The 20,542-nt window shown below is 43.2% G+C and overlaps 1 protein-coding gene across 3 annotated transcripts in view; it reads left to right on the forward strand.

Annotated features, from left to right (window-relative positions):
* The first annotated feature begins 363 nt into the window (after nucleotides 1–363).
* Nucleotides 364–20,542, forward strand: part of ZBTB34 (zinc finger and BTB domain containing 34) — a 29,105-nt gene continuing 8,926 nt past the window's right edge. Inside the window, exons 1-2 of one of the 3 annotated variants that reach the window (XM_060200205.1) lie at nucleotides 367–492; nucleotides 3,680–3,794. The gene's annotated coding sequence lies outside the window, so the exon portion shown is untranslated. Of the gene's footprint in view, nucleotides 493–3,679; nucleotides 3,795–3,850; nucleotides 3,885–20,542 lie in introns of all 3 variants that reach the window. The other 2 variants (XM_060200206.1, XM_060200207.1) reach the window with 2 other exon arrangements.

A 20,542-nucleotide genomic window follows, 5' to 3' on the forward strand; every position in this document is an offset into this window, starting at 1 on the left:
GAGAGTCTCGGAAAGGAAGGGCCGGGACAGGTGGGCGCGGGCCTCCCGGGACAGCGGGGCCCAGGCTTCCCTATAACCCGCCTGCTCCGGAGGCACCCGTGTGCGTCTCGAGGGGAAGCTCTCCTCCCGCCAGCAGGGGGCACCAAGGAGAGCGAGGGCGGTAGGTTGTGGAGTGCAGAGCAGTCGCCGAAGCGTGCCCCAGTCGGCTCAGAGGCTGCGGCTCGCCAGCAGACCCATTGCGAGAACCGGCTCGCCGCCAGGGAAGGCACACGGATCGGGCAGCAGAGCTGCAGAACCGCAGAGCCCCCACTCCCGTCCGCGCCCGCCGGAAGCGCTGGCCCCAAGGGGGGCGGGACCGAGAAGCGCTTCCGGGGGCGGGGGGCGCGGGCCGGGGCGGTAGCCGGAGCGGCGGGGACGGGCCTGGCGCCGGCGGCGGCGGCGGCGGCGGAGGGGGCGCCACGGGCGGGCGATGTGAGCGCGGCGCTCGGGCAGGTGAGGCGCACCGGTCCGGGAGGACGGACGGTGGGAGAGGCGCAGGCAGAGCCGGTGTCGCCAGAGGCTGACCCCGGCGGCTGTCCGGCTCCCTGTGGGCGCGGCGGGGCTGGAGCCTCCGCTCCTGGTCAGCCCGGCAGGCCGGGACGGGTGGGCGGCGGGCGGGCGGGCGGGCGGGCGGGCGGCGGCCGAGGCCGGGCGGGGTCAGGAGGCCGACACCTGCTGCGGCCAGCGCGCGCCCCGAGGGGTCGATCGTGCTGGCCCCGGGGCGCGCTCGGCCACTTGCCCCGGGCTTCCCGGGATCTGGCGCTTCCGGACTCCTTGACCCTCGGGGCGCTCCCCCTGGTAGCGGGGGCCGGATAGGTGAGTCGCCTGGACACCCGGGCTCAGCCGCCCCCTCCGGGTGGCCGGGCTGGCGCTGCAGCGGAGCCCCTGCCCCTCGCCGCCGCCTTTCTCCAGGTAAACAGGCGGCGGCGCGCCGAGCTTGGTCCTGGACGTCTCCATGGCCACTCTCGCCCTCAGGTCGTTGGTTCTGCCATGTCGAAGGGCTGGGCTGGGGAGGCTGTGAGCGGCGCCTTTCGAGGCAAAGTGTCTGTGCTCGAGGGCGGCATTAGTTCTGCAAGTCGCAGTCTGGACGGGTTTCTGCAAGCCTCTTCCACCCTGGGCTGGCTTCAGTTCCTCATCTGACCAGTGAAGGTTTTAGATGAGCTCTCGAAAAGCCTTTCCAGCTCCACCATTCTGTGTCTTCTGGAAACGGAAAGGGTTGTCCCGGGTTCAAGGCACTGCACAGTTTCACAAGACTTTTGCAAAGGTGGACTTTTTTTTTTTAAGCCAGCTAATAAATACATTTGCCTTCAGACAGACTTTTAAATCACTTCAAGAAGCGTTTCTAAACCTTACCTTAGTCATAATTCCCCCCATGCTTTCTGTTCCTAGTTGTAGTCAGCAATCACATCCCGCTGGGGTTTTGCATGGAATTTTTTTGTTTGTTTATATTTGCCCTTTTTCTCTTTGTTTCCTAGTCCAGACCTCCTTGCTTCACATCTGGATTATTGCAACAGTTTCTTAGCTGGTTTCTAACTTCAGAAGTCTCCCCACCCCCCTCCTTCCTTTATGCTAATGCCAAACTTAATATAGGAAGTCAAAAAAAGAGTTGAGTGCTTTCTTGCTTGTTAAGCACCAAGATGCTGTTCCATGTGGTTGGGGGAAAAGTCATAGAAGGCACAGCTACAGCCTCCCTTGCACCTTTACCCTAGGCGCTAAGACTTTATCCTGTGAAAAGGCGGTTGATTAGTTAATGAGGCAAGTTCGTTGACTATAAAAGAGGAATGAGAGACGGAGGTCACTGTGGGCAAGTCTTCAGGGAAGGCTTGATGAGGGAGTGGGGTCTCAGCTGACTGTTTGGTAGGAATAGAGGAATCAGATGCCGTGAGCCTATGGAATCAGTGACTCGCTCAGTCTCCTTGTAGGGAAAGGTTCATATAGGAAGGGAGGATATAGGAGGAAAGATTGATTGGGGCTAGTTCCTGAAACTCTTGAAGACTAGGCAAAAGTTGAAACTATTCTAAAGGTAGTGGTGAGCAACAGGAGACCTGGGTGGTTCATGATAATTTGCAGGAGGGGAAGGGGCTGGGGGCCAGGAGATACTTAAGAAACCGCAGCTTGACTATCACTCAAATAAGCTGACCACTGTCCTCTTGCCTGTCACAGTGTGTCCACTCACTGTCCACACTGTCTTCAGAGCTCTGCTTGGTCTGTTCCCTCCTCACTTTGCATTTTCTCCCAGTCTGTCCCCAGAAGAAACAAGTTTATGACTGCCTCTAAGGTTTTGTTTCTCTTGTTCCTCCTTTTGAAATACTGGCCTTTTTACTTCTCTGTGTAAATTCTCCATTTCACTTCCTTCAAGCCCCTGCTCGAGATATACTTCCTCCAGAGGGTGTTCCTTTGTGCCCTACCCCCCCCCCCCCCCCCGTGTCTTTGTAGAACTCACTAAGTATTAGATACAGGATTAGCACTATTTTTGTTGGCAAACAAATTTCTTGAGCACCTTTCCTTCTTTTAAAAGGGAGTTACCAGCTGTCTCTAACATCTGTTGTCATTCAAAATGGGTTTTTCAGTTTTTGCATTTTGAGAGTAGATAACATAAAGCAAATCTTGCAATATTAAAATGTTTGCTCTTTTGTGAAGTTTTCCTTTATGATTTATTAACACAGAGACCAAAGCATGTTCTTGGCCATAAGTGCAGTGCCTGGAATCGAACCTAGGACATCAGATTTGCAAAATGAGCATTTTGTCTGCTCACTTACCTTCCCAAGTACAAAATGTCTGCTCTTGATTATGAAAAAAGAAAAAAAATTTATGTAACTCTTTAGTTGGAGGCTGTGGGGGAAAGGAAAGGGAAACACCAATGTTGAAATCAGGCCTGGGTTTGAGTACCAGCAGGGTTACATGCTAGTTGTGTGAACTTGAGCAGTTGTATATAGTATCTCTGAGTCTTTTCCTCATCTGTAGTATGAAAATAAATATATTTCTCTGGGTGCTGTGACTTTTTTAAAGTATAATACAAAGGGATCAGAAAGATAACACAGTAGTCTAGGGCACAGTTGTTTTTATTTATAAAAAGGAAACACTGACAAAACCATAGGATAAGAGGGGTATAGCTCTACACAATCCCCACCACCAGACCTCTGTATCCCATCCCCTCCCCTGACAGCTTTCCTATTCTTTATCCCTCTGGGAGTATGGACCCAGGGTCACTATGGGATGCAGAAGGTGGAAGGTCTGGCTTCTGTAATTGCTTCCCCGCTGAATATGGGCTACGGCACAGTTCTTATATGTTCCAGCTGAACAGTGCAAAGGGGGGGGGGAAGCCTAATTACAAAGGAGGTAGCAAATTTGCTGAACCTCATAACTAGTTTAGTCCCCTCTTGTCATCATCAGCATAATTAGGTGCAAATTTATCAAGGTGAAGAAAGGTAGGTGGTTATACCTCAGTGTGTCCACTGAGTTGTGGATTTCTGCAAATTTCTGAATTCTACTTCTCAGCCTTCCATTTGAAGCACTTGTCAAAAGCGTCAGTATCTAGAATGCCACCATTATGTTTTATTCCCGTTTTTATGCTGCTTTAATTTAAATTATACTAAATGTTTTTCAAACTTCTTACTTGTGTCCATTTAATGTTTTGTAGCTACAACTGCTGAATGTAGCTTAGTGAAGGTCATCAACTGAATGAAGTTTAATTTCTAACGGTTATATTCTGATTGATATTGATGGCATGGAAAGCCTCAAGAATGAAATTTAAGGTGAGCTTTTCTAATCCTTTTATCATAAGAAGTGTACTACTTATTGTATTTTCTAGGTCCAGTGCCCCCTGTAATACCTGTGCTAAGCAGGTAAGATGCTACTTCTTGACATTTTTTTAGGTCTTTTTTTTTTTTTTTTTTTTTTGGTATTAAGAAAGCTTATTCAGGGGTAAGGAGATAGCATCCTGGTTATGCAAAAGTCTTTCATGCCTAAGATTCTAAAGTCCCAGGTTCAGTCTCCAGCACCACCATAAACAAGAGCTGAGCAGTGCTGATAATAAATAAATCTTCATTCTTTTACCTGAAACAGATCTTTGTGTTCATGTTAGGATTTAAAATATTGAGTTACCTGCTTTTACAGACAGAAGTAAAAAAGAGTGGATGTGATACACAGAAGACTGTAAACTACTCAAAGCACAACAGTTTGTAACCTTTTAAATCATTACTGTGTTGGTGTGATAATGGAGGCGCCAATGGCAATCCTCTTTTCACTCAAAATTGATTAATAAGAATCCAATGTCAGTAAAAAACAAACAAAAAATACCCCTGCATTTCAGTTGCATTTAATTCAGTGCCTGTACTAAAATCTTATTCTTATACGGGAGTGAAGTATACCTCTTGTCTACCAAGGTCCATTGCAATATTTCTAAAGTCATTGAAGAGCCATACAAATTATCAACTTAAAACTTAGCACTTAATGTTGCTATGAAAAAAGCTCTGGTTGCCTTGGCAGGGCCAAACCAAATGATTTTGCAGGATGTTCCCCACCCCTATGATAGGTGTCGTATGCTTTACATTGGTTTGTTCTAGCCCTCCCCCGCCAAGAGAATTGGATCAGTCCAGTTAATTTCGCGGGCCCACTGGGCCCCGCCCCAAGGAACCCCGAGAGAGGGTTCCTGAGTTCGAGAGTGCCAGAGTTTCAGAGGGTTCCCCAGTACGAGAGTTCCAGAGTGCCAGAGTTGGAGAGTTCCTGGGTTCCTGAGTTCCAGAGTAAGAGAGAGAGTGCTTGTGCCGCCGCAAAGAGACAGCAGAGTTCTGTTTGGTGATTAGTTTGTCTTAGTTTATGAATCGTTGTTCCTGAATAAAGAAATACAGCTTCCCTGCCCAGCCGTTGTCTCCGTGTCTCTGTTACCCACCCGTGAAGCTAGCCCGGCCAGTTAGAGCCTCCGAAATTTTTAACAATAGATAGGAGATGAGAATTCTTCTCTGGAGACTGACACATCTAGCTTCAAATCAGTCAGACATTAGCCGAATGGCCTTGAGAGGTTTCTTAGTCTCTGTGAGTTTGTTTCCTCATCTGTAGAATGGGCTTAGTTGCAGTGTCCATTTCATGGTTCTGTCATGAAGATTCAGTGAGCAGATAAAAAAGAGTATATTTAACATGGAGTACACATTTGGAGCTTGGTCGCTTGGTCTTTAACATTTGCCAGTCAGGCTAAAGAGGCCATTCCTCTCCTGCTAGCAAAGCCCAACAGAAGCTCCTGATGTTTTTTTTTTTTTTCACTGACTGAAAGACAAACTCCACTGTCAGACCAACCTGCATTCTCAGAGTGAGTGTATCTGAGCAGACCTGGAGAAAGTTAACGCCTTGGTAGGAAATGTTAACAGTTTGGATAAAAATGTTCTTTCACGCTCACATGAATTAATGCAGTAAGAACTCTAGACTTGTTTTTCTTTTAAATTAGGATGAGTGCTTCATGAATATCCATCACAGAATGCTATTTTATTTATTTATTTATTTTTCTTGCTTTGGGTTTCAGTAGCACCAGAATGTTTCCCGCAGCCCTGGTGTTATTCTCTTGCTGCTTTCTAAAGGATTAGATTGTAATTCTTGACAGCTCAGTTTTAGTTTTGATCTAGACTCGGGCAGAAATACCTAGAAATGTTATTTTTATATAGTTGTGCTTGCTGTTACCATGCCTATAGTTCCCAGTTCTTCCATCTGTGATTTTTTTTTTTAATGACTTCATATGAAAATGAAAATTTGGGATCTTCAGGCCTTTAGTTCTAGATAGAGAAATCCTAGTTTGAGTCCTATCTCCAGTAATAGCAAGTGACTGAGGCCAGCAGATATAACTGACTTTGGGGAGTTGGGCGGTAGTGCAGCAGGTTAAGTGCAGGTGGCGCAAAGTGCAAGAACCAGCATAAGGATCCCAGTTCGAGCCCCCGGCTCCCCACCTGCAGGGGAGTCACTTCACAGCCAGTGAAGCAGGTCTGCAGGTGTCTGTCTTTCTCTCCCCCTCTGTTTTCCCCTCCTCTCCATTCCTCTCTGTCCTATCCAACAGCAATGACATCAGCAACAACAACAACAATGAAACAACAAGGGCAACAAAAAGGGAATAAAGAAAAAAAGAAAAAAAAACCTCTGACTTTGGATTTATGAGTATCTTGATTGAGGTTTCTGGGTGGCTCCTGATACCTTATGCAGTTTTCAAATATGTAAGTAACCCTGCTTTTTTTTCTTGGGAGTGTTGCTGAGTTTTTTTTTAATTCCCTTTTGTTGCCCTTGTTTTATTGTTGTCATTATTATATTGATGTTGCCATTGTTGTTGGATAGGACAGAGAGAAATAAAGAGAGGAAGGGAAAACGGGGAGAGAAAGACACCTGCAGACCTGCTTCACCACTTGTGAAGTAACTCCCCTGCAGGTGGGGAGCTGGGGACTTGAACCGGATCTTTATGCCGGTCCTTGCGCTTTGTACCATGTGTGCTTAACCCGCTGTGCTACCACCCGACTCCCAGGTATTTTTAAATAAAATAGAGCAAATGAAAGCCTTTGTGAGCTAGCAGCCACCTTGCTAGATTTTGCCTGCAGGCAGCCTATGGGTTTTTTTTTTTTTTAAGATTTTATTTATTTATTAATGAAGAAGATAGGAGGAGAAAGAAAGAATCAGACATCACTCTGGCACATGTGCTGCCGAGGATCAAGTTTAGGATCTCATGCTTGAGAGTTCAAAGCTTTATCACTGTGCCACCTCCCAGATCACAGCCCACGAGTTTTTTTTCCTTTCTTTTTAAATTTTTTTTTATTTTTTTATATTTATTTATTTATTTATTTTCCCTTTTGTTGCCCCCCCCTTTTTTTTTTTACTGTTGTTATTATTGTTGTTGTTACTGATGTCGTTAGATAGGTCAGAGAGAAATGGAGAGAGAAGGGGAAGACAGAGAGGGGGAGAGAAAGACAGACACCTGCAGACCTGCTTCACTGCCTGTGAAGGGACTCCCCTGCAGGTGGGGAGCCGGGGGCTCGAACCAGGATTCTTATGCCAGTCCTTGTGCTTTGCACCACGTGCGCTTAACCAGCTGTGCTACCGCCTGACTCCCAGCCCATGGGTTTTGAGGCACTTTTATGCTATGGATTGCACCAGCCCACCTAGCTAAGAACTTCTCTGCTAGATAGAGCTGTGGTGCTGTGAGCATGTAGTCACTGCCCTCCTGGAGCTGACTGCTGAGAAGGGAGGCTCAAATCGGCACATGTCCATGTTCATGTTTTATTCTTGTTCTGGTTGACATTGTGAGGAAATGGTTCCAGGGCTTTACTCCAGAGTGATTTAGAGGGGATTTCAAGGCCTTGTGGGTTTTTGGCCAGATGACAGTTAAGTGTTCCATGTTATCTTTAGGTTCTCTTCAAAATGGCTCGGCAGTGTGAGATGCCACTAGTCCAAGTTCTGCTTCCCATTCTTTAGTTTCCTAACTTGACAGAAGGTTTGCTGCAGTATTTTACTTAAAGACCAGTCAAGGGAAATGCTGTTTTTAGGAGAGGAGTAAGTGTGAGGTCTCTTTCACAAGATGCTACATTATATAGCACTTCTTATAGGAGCAAACACCTTTTTGTTGTTTAATTCTCTGAAAACCTCATCTTACCTCACTTGTCACAATTAGTGTAACTATAGTCTGTTAAGCCACTTTCTCTGGCTCTACTGTCTCAGCAGCCCCTCAGTTTCCACTGCCCAGTGGGCCATCTAAGCTCACCATGTCTGAGGCTGAACTACCCTGCTTCTCAGAATGGGTAGTATCCCTTGGTCTCCAAGTCCTTTGGATTGGCTGCCATCAGAATTCAGTTTGAGTTCTCTAATCCAGTATTCAACGCCCTCCGCATTCTCACTCATTTCCTGATTCGCTCCTTATACCTACCTGGTCCCTGGCCACTGGTCCAGACAGCATACATTTCGCTCCATTTTCTGATTCTGCCATCCATTCTCTCTAGAGTATGTTTCATTTGAAACAAAGTTCTGTTCAAATAATACTTCCATCATAGGGAGTAAGGAGGTAGTGCAGTGGGTTAAGCTCATGTGGGACAAAGCTCAAGGACTGGCTTAAGGATCCCAATTCGAGCCCCCCGGTTCCCCACCTGCAGGAGGGGAGTCACTTCACAAGCGGTGAAGCAGGTCTGCAGGTCTCTTTCTCTTGTCTTCTCTGTCTTCCCCTCCTCTGTCCATTTCTCTGTCCTATCCAACAACAACATGACAAGAATAACTACAACAATAAAACAACAAGGGCAACAAAAGGAAAAAAATAAACAGTGAAGAATACTTCCATCATGCAAGTTTTATTCTATTTGATTTTTTTTATTTTTAAAATCTTAATCTTCATAGTTCTTGTTTTCGTTTCAATAAAAATTTGCTTTATGCAGTAATTTTCTTTGCAACCTATTTCTTTAGTTTTTTTTTTTTTTTTTTTTATGGGGAGGTTCCAGGATTATTGCTGCGGCTTGGTCCCTTCACTATGAATCCTGTACTCCTGAACGCCATTTTTCCCATTTTGTTTTCCTTGTTGTTGTCATCACTGCTGTTGTTGGATAGGACAGAGAAATCGAGAGAGGAGGGGGAGAGAAAGACACCTGCAGACCTGCTTCACAGCTTGTGAAGTGACCTTCCTGCAGGTGGGGAGCCGGGGGCTCCAACCGGGATCCTTATACTGGTCTTTGCGCCATTTGTTTGTTTGTTTGTTTTTTAACCAGAGCACCGCTCAACTCTGGCTTTTGGTGGTGCAGGGGATTAAACCTGGGACTTTGGAGTCTCAGGCATGAGAGTCTGTTTGCATAACCATTATGAGATTCTTTGGTTAATGCTTTAAATGAAATTCTAAATGTCTTTAGCTGTCTAGTTAAAAAAAAAATAAGTATAAAACAAAGTACTGAGCTCTAGTCTTTTCCAGAAGTTACTCACTTTTCTTCCAGGATAAGTAGAGCTACAATAGTTTTTTGGGGAGTGGAGATGGATAGAGACAGGGAGAAATTAAGAAGGAAGGAGGAGGTTGGGAAGGGAAGAGAAAGAGACAGAATAGCACTCATAAAACTTCCCCCTGCAGGTCAGGATCTGGGGCTTTAAACCCAGGTCCTTGTACTTGGTAGTGTGTGCTCAACTGGATATGTCATTGCCTGGCCCTTGGTGTTTTTTTTTTTTTTTTTTAATATGCCATGAGGGTTATTATTAAGGCTGTGCCAGCACTATAAATCCACTACTCCTGATGGCTTCCCCCCCCTTCTTTCTATTTTATCTTATAGAACAGAAATAAATTGACAGAAGAAAGGGAGAAAGATGAACACCTGCAGACCTGCTTCACCACTTTTGAAGCATCGCCCCTGTAGCTGGGGGAGTGGGGGTTTGAACTTGGGCCCTTATTCCACCGCCAGGGGTGGTGGTGCTATGGGGGCTTTTTGTTTTTGTTTTTTTAAAGACAAAAAAAAACATTTTTGTCTTTATTATTATTATTTTAATTTAATTTTTTAATTTTTTTTTTTACCAGAGCACTCCTCAGCTCTGGCTTATGGTGGTGCGGGGGAACTGAACCTGGAACTTGAAAGAACCTCAGGCTTGAAAGTCTGTTTGCAAACCATTATGCTATCTACTCCTGCCCCCCCTTGTTTAGTCAAGAAAAGTAGAGAAGAGGGCTGGGGGGTTGAAAAGAAAGAAAAAAAAGAAAAGAAAAGTAGAGAACCAAGCTCTCCTCTTTTATTTCCCCCTTCCATCTCAGTTTCTGTCTCTATCCAATAAACAAATAAAGTAAAGTAAATGAAGGGAATCATTTACTTAACTACATTCTATCCTATATTTTGTTTTGAATAAAATGTTAGTGTTCTTTTTATATCAAAGTGAACAGATCTCTGCTCTTTTTAATAGCTGCATGGTGTATCTATTGCCATTTGGTTTGCTTATTAATTCTTTGTTTTTAAATTTTATCTTTATTTATTTATTGGATAGAGACAGCCAGAAATTGAGAGGTAAGGGGATGATAGAAAGGGAGAGAGACAGAGAGAGACACCTGCAGCCCTGCTTCACCATTCACAAAGCTTTCCCCTTGCAGGTGGGGACTGGGCGCTTGAACCTGGGTCCTTGAGCACTTAACATGTACACTCAACCAGGTGCACCACCACCCAGCCCCTTGCTTATTAATTCTTATGTACTGCCAGGGAACTAACCAAGGACCTTATACATACGTGATACCTCCCCTGCCTATTCTCTAATCTTAGAGAGTGAGAGACACCAGAGTATGACTTCACCGTCTGTGGACTTTCCTTGGCTGTATCATAGTGCTGCTGTGTGATATTGGGGATCTCATCCAGGGCCTCACACATGGGAAGGCATGTGTCTCCTGACTGACCCTTATCAACTGTTGTTTTAAAGACTTTTCTATGCAGTTAAAACTTGCTTAGTGGACAACCTTGTTAAAGATATCCTAACATACTTTTGTTAAAATAATATGTATGTTAGTAATTGTATTAACAGTACTACGTATTTGTAGCACAAGTCTTGACAGTAATTACGGGCCAAGTAATGAACCACCTCGTACAATTTTTTTTTATTATTATTATCTTTATTTGTTGGATAGAGACAGCCAGAAATCAAGAGGGAAGGGGACAACAGAGAGGCACCTGCAGCCCTGCTTCACCACTCATGAAGCTTTCCCCCTGCAGGTGGGGATGGGGACTCAAACCCGGGTCCTTGAGCATTGTAATACGAGTGCTCAACCAGGTGCACCACCACCTGGCCCTACCTCGTACAATTTTATAGATGTCAGATTATTCCTCAGGATTAAACTCCTGACTTTAAAGATGTGTGTAAATATGATGATTAATATTATTAAATAATAATATTCTTTGCCCCCTTTTTGGTGAGTTTCTTTTTGGTGTTATCTCAGTCTGTTTGGTTTATAACAAAATTAAATAATTGGAAAGTAGCCCTGTGTGAAATGTGCACATATTGGGGAGTTGGGTGGTAGCGCAGGGGTTAAGCGCATGTGGCGCAAAGCGCAAGGACTGGCATAAGGATCCTGGTTCGAGCCCCCGGCTCCCCGCCTACAGGGGAGTCGCTTCACGGGCGGTGAGGCAGGTCTGCAGGTGTCTATCTTTCTCTCCCCATCTTCCCCTCCTCTGTCAATTTCTCTCTGTCCTATCCAACAACAATGACATCAGTAACATCAACAATAACTACAACAATAACACAACAAGGGCAACAAGAAGGAATGAATAAATAAATAAGAAAAAAGAAATGTACACTTATTTTCTCTCAATATGTGATCTGTTTTCTGTCTCTTTTGTGGGGGAGGTTGTATGTGTGTAGGGGGTATTCATTTATATTTCCAGATGTATTTATTTGCCTTTGCATCTTCTGTGGTTTATGTCATGCTTGAAAATAACATGTCATTATTATAAATACGTTCATCCACACTTTGTTTTTCATGATAATAAACTTTTTAAAATGCTATTTTAAGATATTATAGAATTAAGTGGAAAATAATAGACTTCCTTATATTTGGTAAACATACATTTCAAAAAATCTCAGGGAGTTGTATTTCCCATTCATCAGCATTTTCTTTCTTTTTTTTTTTTTAATTTTATTTATTTATTTTCCCTTTTGTTGCCCTTGTTGTCTTTTTTTTATTGTTGTTGTAGTTATTATTGTTGTTGTTATTGATGTGGTTGTTATTGGATAGGACAGAGAGAAATGGAGAGAGGAGGTGAAGACAGAGAGGAGGAGAGAAAGATAGACACCTGCAGACCTGCTTCACCGCCTGTGAAGCGACTCCCTCCAGGTGGGGAGCCAGGGCCTGGAACCCGGATCCTTACGCCGGTCCTTGCGCTTTGTGCCACCTGCGCTTAACCCACTGCGCTACCGCCCGACTCCCTCATCAGCATTTTCTTATGTGTGATCCTGAATACTTACCATGTATAAGGGCCATCACTGTCTCTTTTGCACAAACTTAATCGGGGTGGGGGTGGGTGCAAAATAAAAATGGGGAACAGAGTATAGATTAAGTGCTATTTGTTCCCTCTCTCAGGATTAGTCTCTGTATTAGCTTATAGCCAGCTGCCTTCCCTTTCTCTATTAGGTGAATTTTATTTTGTTCTAAACCTTTTTTTAGGTACGATGTCTTGAGCTTTGGAACCTGGTCTAAGGCTGTCATTTCTTTGTTGTATTTTAGATCGGCATTTGATTGTCCCAGTGTATGGGTGTGATGGTAAAGCTTAGAACTTTTTTGGATCCTTGCAAAGATTTCTGGCAACTTTACCTACTAAGCTTTGCGAGCAAATGGCTTTGCATTAGAAGTTAGTTTTATTTTCAGAATATACACTTGTGTTTATTTACAGAGAACCCCTTTCCTTAGTTCAGGTATGGGAGGAATCCACCAGGTTGGCCTGTGCCCACAGTGCCTTACTATTTAAATGGTCTTCCTCTCTCAGTGGCCCAGTCAGCACATGTCTTCCCAAACCTGCATGCTTTCCATTCCTCCTGGCTCTGTCTTGCCGTGACCTTTGATGATTTTGTTCCTGTCCTGTTGCTTTACACTTGACTTCCTTGCTGTGTGATCAGTCCTGAATGCCCCTCACAATCTGCTCCTGATTTTTGAACACCAGTCTCAGTTCTGCTGAACTTGGGCTGAACCTATGTCTTTTGGATACCATCTGTTCTTTGAGATTTTTTTCATCTTCAAACACCAAAAGGTCCAGTTACTTGAGTCCCAGTGGTTACTAATTAATTGAGACTGGCTTAACCAATAACTGTTTGTTTAAATCATACAAAGTAAGTCATGGTTGAAGATCTGGAGAGAAAAGGGGAATAAAGGTGAATACAGGGAGTTGTGCTGTAGCGCGGTGGGTAAAGCGCTGGTGGCACAAAGCGCAAGGACCGGCGTAAGGATCCCGGTTCCAGCCCCCGGCTCCCCATCTGCAGGGGAGTCATTTCACAGGCAGTGAATCAGGTCTGCAGATGTCTGTCTTTCTCTCCCCCTCTGTCTTTCCCTCCTCTCTCCATTTCTCTCTGTCCTATCCAACGACAACGACATCAATAACTACAACAATAAAACAACAAGGGCAACAAAAGGGAATAAAAATTAAATTTTTTTTTAAATAAGTGAATACAGAAGATTTAACACACTTACATTGCAGGGCTACTTGGAACTTTTCCTGAGTATAGCCATCAAGGTCCACTTGGAACTTCTTTTCTTTCTGATTGTAGCCCTTACACCTATTGGTGATTTTGCTTTAGAAAAGAGATAAGTTTTGATCTAGAAAGAGAGTGCTGGGGGTTAGGTGGTAGCGCACCGAGTTAAGTGCACATTGTGCCAAGCACAAGTTTCCGGGTTCAAGCCCCAGGCTCCCCACCTGCAATGGTTGCCTGTCTTTCTCTCCCTCTCTGTCTTCCCCTCCTCTCTCTATTTCTCTCTGTCCTATCCCAACAACAACATCAGTAACAACGATAATAATAACCACAGCAATGATAAAACAACAAGGGCAACAAAAGGGAAAAAAATGGCCTCCAGGAGCTGTGGATTCCGGGTACCCAGCCCAAGCAATAACCCTGGAGGCAACAAAGAAAAAAGAAAAGAAAGAAAAGAGAGTGCTGTTGTGAATTCCTAGAAGTGTAGTTGCTTGGTCCTTTGTGATTTTGATGGGTGTTACTCAAATGTGCCCATTTGCCCTTCCCATCTCATCTTCCTCTCTAAAACCAGCTCCACTTCTGTTGCAATGTTGCATCCACAGTGTTACAGGGGGACAAGGGGTCAGCACATTTGAAAAAGGTAAGAAATTTTACTTTGAAAGCATTTATAGACTTATAAACCAAGGTTACCTCACAAACAAAAGCTATCATTTAAGTAAAAGTAAAAGAAAGAAATAAAAGAGTGGGAAATCAGTATGTCTGTTGGTTAAAGTGAGCAGAGAAGGGTTATGAAGAAGACAAATATTAAAATAATGATTTGAAGAAAAGTACTCAACTTATTTTTGCTTGCTTTTGAAAATTAAAAGTATAGCATTGTGAGTTGGCTTTTTGCCTAAAATGTGTCAGAAATGACTTTGATGTAGTGTGTAGAATAATCAGATTCATTATTGTTTTCTGAAGCAGCTGCAAACTTATTCTAAATGAAAAACTCAAATAAATCACATCTCTACATTATCAAAAACAAATTCCACTCCCATAGCTCTCTTAGTTGGAAGGAGTTTGCATTAAGCCTGACTCAAACTACAAGGCTGGGAGTTTTACTCATATTTGAATTCCCTTTGGTTTTGTGTATGCAGAAGATTAAAATGGAATGAATATTTCCTATATATGTGGAAAAATAATTTAGATTCCCAGTCAATGTGCCATTTAGTGATTGCAATTAAATCTAATACTTGCAATACATGTGGCAAAAGGCTAATTTTCTTAATTTTCGAAGAGCTGATAATTTGACTAAAAAAGGCAAATATGGGCAAAGGATATGAAACTTTATTAAATTGCTATTAAATATGAGAAAAGATTATCAACCTCATTTTATAATGTCTTTAGTTTTTCTTTCTTCTTTTTTTAATGTGAGAGAGGAAAGAGAACCAGAGCATCACTCTGTCACCTGTTGTGCTGGGGATGGAACTTGGGACCTCATGCTTGAAAGTCCAGTGCTTATATAGCCTCTTGCTTCCTCCAAGGTTACAGCCTCATTTATAATTTAATTCAATGCCAAAACTATGGGCTGAGGAGACAACATAATGGTTATGCCAAAAATTTTCATGCCTGAGACTCTGATGTCCCAGGTTCAGTCCCCAACATTACCATAAACCAGAGCTGATCAGTGCTCTGGTCTCTGTCTCTGTGTGTATCTCTTATTAAAAATAAATAAGATATTAAAATATATCAAAACAATATTTCATTTTTTTCATATCAGTTTGCAAAAGTGAAAAGTTTAATACCCATTGTTGGCAGTTGGAGGGGAGAGCAGGCCACCTCTTGGAAGGTAATTGGCATTATCAGTCAATATGGAAAACAGTTTGTCTACTAGGAATGAACGCATGCCTGTTTTAGTCGTTTCCCGTGTTGGGTATCAATTGGGTCTGGCTCAGTATATTGTGACACAGCCATCCATGGAATACTATGAAGTTGGAAAAACAAGCAAGCAGCAAAGTAGATGAATATTTGCTGCTATAGGAATAATTTAAGGTATATTAAAACACTTTAAAGTTGGTATTATCTTTATTCATTAGAGACAGCCAGAAGTTGAGACAGAAGGGAGTGATAGAGAGGGGGAGAGAGAGAGACAGAGACAGAGAGAGAGACACCTGCAGCACTGCTTCTCTTGCAAAGCTTTCCCCTGTAGATGGGAACCAAGGGCTCAAACCCAGGTCTTTGCGCATTTTTACATGTGTGCTCAACCAGGTGTGCCACCACCCAACCCTCTATTAAAAACACTTTTTTGGGGAGTCAAATGGTAGCGCAGCTGGTTAAGTGTATGTGTCGTGAAACCCAAGGACCATTGTGAGGATCCTGGTTCGAGCTCCCACCTCCAAACCTGCAGGGGAGTCATTTCACAGGCAGTGAAGCAAGTCTGTAGGTGTCTTATCTTTCTCTCCATCTCTGTCTTCCCCCTCCTCTCTCCATTTCTCTCTGTCCTAGCCAACAATGAAGATATCAATAACAACACTAATAGCTACTACAACAATAAAAACAAGGGCAACAAAAAGGAAAAAAATATTTTAAAAAACACTTTAAAATTTTTTTAATTTATTTATTTTCCCTTTTTGTTGTCCTTGTTTTTTATTGTTGTAGTTACTATTGTTATTGATGTTGTCATTATTAGATAGGACAGAGAAATGGGAGGCGGGGGGAGAGAAAGATAGACGCCTGCAGAGCTGCTTCACCGCCTGTGAAGCTACTCCCCTGCATTTGGGGAACCGGGGGCTCGAACCAGGATCCTTACTTCAGTCCTTGCACTTCATGCCACGTGTACTTAACCTGCTGCACTACCACCCAACTCCCTTAAAACACTTTTAAGGAGCAGAGTTTAGCAGTTTGTACTGATACATTTTTTTTTAAGTTTTAAAAAATTTTTATAATTTTGTCTAAAAATCCCAAATCTCTTTTTTACTTTCTCTTTTCTATTTAATAGGATAGAGAGGAATTGAGAGGGGATTGGGAGAGAGGGAGAGAGAGACGCCTGCAGACTTACTTCACCACTTGTGAAGTGTCCCCTCTGCAGGTGGGGAAAGAGAGCTCAAACCCAGATTTTTATGCAACTAGCCCCAACCCCCAGATCTCAATATTGACTATCTTTGAGAAGGAGTGGGGGAGAATTTTGCCTTGAATTTTTCTATTTTTGCATACTATAATTTGAAGGTCTACCACACACACACACACACGTGTTTTGTTTTAAAGATAACATTAATTAAAACCTGATTTGAATTAGGTGTCAGCCCAGCCCACTGACATTCCATACTGGGGAGAAATCAAGACCTTCAAGAAACCAGAGCATCACATGTTAGGGAACTGTTAATACAGAGGAGTAGAGGATCATGTTTGAACTTGATGTCCCTGCAAGAGGGGTGCTGACATAGTTTACTTTGGGCCACAGATAAATCAGGTCATTGGATCTAGGAATTATGATTAAGTAGGTTTTTTTTCTCCCTTAAACCTGATATTGTGCATAGGGTTTAAATTGCCCTCAGATTCCCTGTGTATCGGTCTTTTAGAAGCCTTTACTCAGTATTGCTTGTTAGCAGCTTCAAGAAGTCTGAATCTCATTGTCACTGCCAAAAGGAAGTGTTAATGTAAAGGAGAGTGAAGCACTTCCTTTCTCATTTTGTAAAAAAATGGAATCCCTCTCTTAGGTGTTAATCCTGTTATTTCATTCTTTCCCCCTGGTGTTTTTCTTTCTTTCAAATAATAGTTCATCCTCCCTCTCTCTCTCTCGAAAATGAGAAGCCATACATGGGGAGAACGCAAACTACTATATTTCTAGTTTTAGACTGTTACAGATATGTGCTATTGCCTTCTTTTCTCTGCTGAATTTTGCCCACCACCCTTCATCTTTGAAAGCTTGGACCCATCTTCCTTCTGTCCTTGAATTCCTTCTTCTTCTAGCGTTTGCCCTTCTTCCGTAGCCAGTCAACAGAGTAAGGTAACTGTTCATACATCCTCAGAAAATGAATAGATACCATTTGACCACCTGTTAGGTGACAGGCAGTGCTGGTTGTTTGGTTAAGGGCATAGCTTCTAGAACCAGACTAAATTCAGCTGTTAGTTGTGGGATGTTTGGTCAATTTAACTGCCTTTTCTTGGTTTTCCTTTTCTTGGCTTCTTCATCAATAAAATGGGAACAGTCATGTTACTTTCCTCACAGGGCGGATAAAGGGATCAGTTTAGTCAGTGTAAGGTGGTTTAGCACAAGGTCAGTAAACGTTCTTTACATGTAAGTAGTTACACACATTCTTACATGAATTTCTCTCATTTGATTATTAGTGGGGTCATACTAGGTAGTATTACTCTAACTCCTGTCATAGATAAACAGGTCTTGTTCAAGACCACAAAGTTACTTAAATGTACTCTGCTAATGTCTTTATTAGAAAAAACAGGATTAGGGGGTCGGATGATAGCGCAGCAGGTTAAGTGCATATGGCACGAAGCACAAGGACTGGCACAAAGATCCCAGTTTAAGCCCCCGGCTCCCCACCCGCAGGGAGGAGTGTTGCTTCACAAGCAGTGAAGCAGGTCTGCAGATGTTTGTATTACCCTCCCCCCCCATCCAATAACAATAATAACAACAAGGGCAACAAATAATAACCCTAGAGGCAAAAAAGAGCCCCAGCAATAACCCTAGAGGCCAAAAAAAAAGGAAAAGAAAGAAAAGACAGGATTCATATCCAGTCTGTCATCGTCTGCCATCTCCATGTAAAAGTCTTAATAGCTAACCTTAGAATCCAACACCTTATCCACTGTGCCACCCGCTGGGCTGCGATAATAGCTAGCCTTGATACCTTGTGCCAGTCAGTCAGTCACTGTACTAAGCACTTCCCATTTCATCCTTATAAAAAACCAGGAGACATGTGCTAATATTCTGGTTTTTTTTTTAATTATTGATTTATTTTCCCTTTTGTTGCCCTTATTTTATTGTTGTAATTATTGTTGTTCTTACTGATGTCATTGTTGTTGGATAGGGCAGAGAGAAATAGAGGAGGGGAAGACAGGGGGAAGAAAAAGATAGACACCTGCAGACCTGTTTCACTGCCTATGAAGTGACTCCCCTGCAGGTGAGAAGCTTTGGGCTCAAACCAGGATCTTTACGCCGGTCCTGGTCCTTGCGTTTTGCACCACGTGCGCTTAACCCGCTGCGCTACCGCCCGACCCCTAATATTCTGATTTTAAAGGTAAGAAAAGTGACACTTGGAAAGACTAAGGTGCCTTGTCAGGGTCTTAAAAATGGAGGTATTTCAACCCAGATTGGACCCCAAATTCATATTCTTCTCTTCTATTTAAAAAAGATTAGTCTGTTTATTCATTTATTTTTGTTGCCAGGTTTATTGATGGGGCATGGAGCTGGCACTACAAACCTACTGCTCCCAGCGGACATTTTTTTCCTTCCCCCCCCTTTTCATTTTATTTTATTTGCTAGAACAGAGAGCAATTGCAAGGGGGTGAGAGAGGAGAGAGAAAAATAGACACCTACAGACTTGCTTCACTGCTCATGAAGCATCCCCCCCTACAGATGGGGAGCGTAAGCTGAAACTCTTGCACATGATAACATGTGCACTCAACTGGGTGTGCCACCACCCAGATTAAAAAGATTTATTTGGGCTGTGTGGTGGCATACCTGGTTGAGCTCACATGTTGCAATGCCTGAGGACACTGACTCAAACTCCTGGTCCCCATCTGCAAAAAAATTTTGTAAAAGGTTTATTTATTTTAATGAGAAATAGAGACAGCACAGCATAGCTCAGTTCCGGCATGTGGTGATGCCAGGATTGAAGCTGGTACCTCAGACTTCCAGGTCTAGCACTCAGCCACTGAGTTATTGCCCCACCCTTGATCTTTTATCATTAGAAAGCTGGATGACGGGAACCAGGTGGTGGTGCATCCAGTTTAGTGCACATGTCACAATGCTTAAGGAGCTGGGTTTAGTGGTCCGGGAGGTGGCACAGTGGATAAAGTGTTGGACTCTCAAGCATGAGGTCCTGAGTTCAATCCCCGGCAGCACATGTACCGGAGTGATGTCTGATTCTTTCTCTCCTCCTATCCCTCTCATAAATAAACAAACAAACAAACAAATAAATAAATAAATAAAATAGTTTTTAAAAAGAGCTAGGTTTAAGCCCCCAGTCCCCCAGTGCTACTCTCCTCCTCTCCCCCTTTCCTCACAATTTCTCTCCAATATATATGTAAATAAAGCATTAAGAGATTTATTTTGGGGAGTCGGGCGGTAGCACAGCGGGTTAAGCGCACGTGGTGCAAAGCACAAGGACCGGCATAAGGATCCTGGTTCGAGCCCCCAGCTCCCCACTCCTCTCTCCATTTCTCTCTGTCCTATCCAACAACGTAGACAGACAACAACAATAAAAATAAAAAAAAACACCCAGGGCAACAAAAAGGGAATAAATAAATCTTTTTTAATTATTTATTTTATTTATTTATTCCCTTTTGTTGCTCTTGTTGTTTTATTGTTGTAGTTATTGTTGTCGTTGTTGGATAGGACAGAGAGAAATGGAGAGAGGAGGGGAAGACAGAGAGGAGGAGAGAAAGATAGACACCTGCAGACCTGCTTCACCGCCTGTGAAGCGACTCCCCTGCAGGTGGGGAGCCGGGGTTCGAACCGGGATCCTTATGCCGGTCCTTGTGCTTTGCGCCACCTGCGCTTAACCCGCTGCGCTACAGCCCGACTCCCTAAATAAATATTTTTTAAAAGATTCATTTTGGGTGGTCTGGGAGGTGGCGCAGTGGGTAAAGCATTGAATTCTCAAGCGTGAGGTTCTGGGTTCAATTCCCGGTAGCACATGTACCAGAGGGATGTCTGGTTCTTTCTAGCTCTTCTGTCTTTCTTATTAATGAATAAATAAAATGTTCAAAAATGATTTATTATTTTTAAAAAGATTTATTTTGGGAGTAGGGGGTCGATAGATGTGCATTCTAGCCTTTGCTTTCTCACTCTAGCCTCTAATACTACAGATTTTTAAAAATTAACATTTATTGATTAAAATTACAAATTTAAATATTTTAAAAATATTTATTCTTTTTTGTTGCCCTTGTTTTATTGTTGTAGTTATTATTATTGTTATTAATGTCGTTGTTGTTGGATAGGACAGAGAGAAATCAAGAGAGGAGGGGGAGAGAAAGATAGACATCTGCAGACCTGCTTTACCGCCTGTGAAGCGACTCCCCTGCAGGTGGGGAGCCGGGGGCTCGAACTGGGATCTTTACTCCAGTTCTTGCACTTTGTACCACATGCACTTAACCTGCTGTGCTACCACCCAACTCCCCAAATTATAAATTTTAAGAGTCTAAGTAGATTGAA

The sequence above is a fragment of the Erinaceus europaeus genome, chromosome 10, assembly GCF_950295315.1.
Source record: "Erinaceus europaeus chromosome 10, mEriEur2.1, whole genome shotgun sequence".
Classification (NCBI taxonomy): Eukaryota; Metazoa; Chordata; class Mammalia; order Eulipotyphla; family Erinaceidae; genus Erinaceus; species Erinaceus europaeus.